The 2,706-nt window shown below is 38.4% G+C and overlaps 1 pseudogene; it reads right to left on the reverse strand.

The window, feature by feature from the left end:
• Positions 1–1,031: 1,031 nt before the first annotated feature.
• LOC112815567 (deoxyribose-phosphate aldolase-like) lies at positions 1,032–2,167 on the reverse strand (annotated as a pseudogene).
• Positions 2,168–2,706: the final 539 nt, after the last annotated feature.

Below are 2,706 nucleotides of genomic sequence, written 5' to 3' on the forward strand. Positions count from 1 at the left end.
TCCCAACAGGTTAAACATTTGGGCAGAACTACTCAAGTCATGTTATAGCATTCCATCAGATATGGATTGTGTCTGAATGTCGTCTTTTGTGATGCTATCAGTTGTGATGATGGATATCCATATTTCCTTCTCCATGATAGGTTTATTAAAGAGATTTTAAGTTTTCTTAAAAATGTGCATTCTAAATCATCCTTATTTATAATATATATTTATATAAAACATGTTTAAAGAGAAGTCTTTATTGGAATCAGCTGTTGAAACAGCTGATTAAATAATATTAATAAAAATTAATTCCTATTCAGAGTTAATAATATCAGAGCTAAGTTTAAATAAACCTTTAATGTACTGACTCTAATGAGTAAACTTTGCCAAAAGTGCTATGACTATCATTTTCCGAGCTTTCTATTCTATTCCATTGACCTGTGTGTTTGTTTCTAGGCCAGCACCATACAATTTTATTTTTCCAAAAAATAAACTACAGAGATTTTTTTTTATTTAAAAAATGCTATAGCATAGTATCATGTACCGACAGGAGTTCATTAACAAAACAATTAATAGGAGAGCATATCTGTTGCAAAAATTAAAGACAGATTTTCATGGCAGGAAGTTAGTGCCAAGTCAGTGACTCTTGAATTCGTCAGAGTATGGCCGGCAGCTCAGGGATGCTAAGTTTTCTTTCACTATAGACACGTTTCTTGGGCAGTTTAACGTTCCCCCCCCCTTAGAATTTAATGCTGTCAAAGCTATGATTAATATTTTACTCAGAATTTTTAAAAGAAAATCTTCACAAAATTAACAATACAGATCTTCAAGTAATTAGGACCACTCAGAGGCACCTGAAAAGAATTCCATGTATGGATTCGTTGTTTTTTCTTTTATTCTTTGAATTAAATTCAGTGAAAGTTTTATGCGGGGGAAAAATCAGTTATCTATTCATTCCCTCATGTTTGAATTAAACAATTTTAGCGATTACGTAGAAAAACACATTTTACATGTTGCTGTAAAGCACTTTTCTGGAACTGGTCACTGATTTAAGACATCGGAAGATCATGTTAGGCCACCTATCTTCCTGTAACGTGATGGTAAATCTGCCTCTCGATGTCCGAAACCAGAGTACTGGCACCTATTCGGAACAGTTCTTGCGTCAGCCATTCATCTCCCAGCTCTTCCTTCACACGAGAGAGACAAGCAAGGGAATCCTTGTCACTGCGGATGCCTCCTGCTGGTTTAAACCAAAGCCTACCTTGTTTCCAGTTTTCCAGAAGAAATCTCTAAGGGCCCGTAACATTACTATAGCTACTGGGAAAGTGGCATTTACCGTTTCTTTTCCAGTAGAGATCTTAATAAATTCTGATCCTGCCATCATTGTGATCATACTGGCTTTATAGACATGAGTAAGAGATCCAAGTTCTCCTGTTGCTAAGATGGTTTTGAGATGAGCCTCCCCACAGGCCTTGCGAAACTGACAAATCTCATCACACAGGGCTTCCCGCTGGCTGGTCAGCACCAAGGTCCTATTAATCACCACATCGATTTGGGTAACTCCATTTTCCACAGTCAATCTGATCTCTTCCAATCGTGTTTTTAAATGAGTCTGTCCATGGCGCCTGGGTGGCTCAGTTGGTTGGGCGACTGCCTTCCGCTAAGGTCATGATCCTGGAGTCCTGGGATCAAGTCCCACATTGGGCTCCCTGCTCAACAGGGAGTCTGCTTCTCCCTCTGACCCTCTTCCCTCTCATGCTATTACTCATTCTCTCTCTCAAATAAATAAATAAATAAATAAATAAATAAATAAATAAATAAATAAATATATATAAATAAATGAGTCTGTCCGGCTGGAGATCCAGTGGGCACGGAAGCCACTGGGATGGTACAGCCCGGGGCTTTCAGTGCTTTAACCGCCTCACACACCCGCGTGGTGTAGACATAAACAGCAGTGGTCATAAGGCCTTTATCACCCACACTTAAACTTTTTAAGAAAGCTTCCCGGATTGGATAATTGGCTTTATAACAGAGCCTTTGAATTTTGGAAGATGTGTCATCGTCTGAAAGTGTAGTAAGACCTATAGGTAATGGCTTTCAGGAGCCAAGCAGCTTGCCACTCCATTTCCATGGTTCTGCAAGCCTGGATTTGTTCTGCATGGCTCAGAACTGCGGGTTGATTCATTTCTTACTTTTATTCCTAGATTTTTTATTTCTACATGCAATTGTAAATGGCAATGTTTTCTTATTTTCTCTTTGTGGAAGTTTGTCATCACTATACAGAAATGCAACTAGTTGGGACACCTGGCGGCTTAGTCAGTTTAAGCGTCTGTCTTTGGCACAGGTCAGAATCCCAGGACCCTGGCATCCAGACCCTAATTGGTCTCCCTCCTCAGTGGGCTGTAAGCTTCTCCGTCCCCTTCTGCTGCTCACCCTGCTTGTGCTGTTTCTCTCTCTCTGTCAAATAAATAAATAAAATCGTAAAAAAAAAAAGAAATGCAACAGGTCTCTGTATATTGACTTTGTATCCTGCAGCTTTAGTGAATTTATTTATTCTAACAGTTTTTTGGTGGAATCTTTAGGGATTTCTATATATAGTATGTCATTTGCAAATAGTGACAGGTTTCCTATTTGGATTTCATCTTTTCTTTTCTTTCTTTCATTCTTTCTTTCTTTCTCTTTCTTTCTTTCTTTCTTTCTTTCTTTCTTTCTTTCTTTCTTTCT

This window comes from Callorhinus ursinus, unplaced genomic scaffold (genome assembly GCF_003265705.2).
Source record: "Callorhinus ursinus isolate GAN/ISIS: 27379988/994484 unplaced genomic scaffold, GSC_fseal_2.0 scaffold6692, whole genome shotgun sequence".
Taxonomy (NCBI): domain Eukaryota; kingdom Metazoa; phylum Chordata; class Mammalia; order Carnivora; family Otariidae; genus Callorhinus; species Callorhinus ursinus.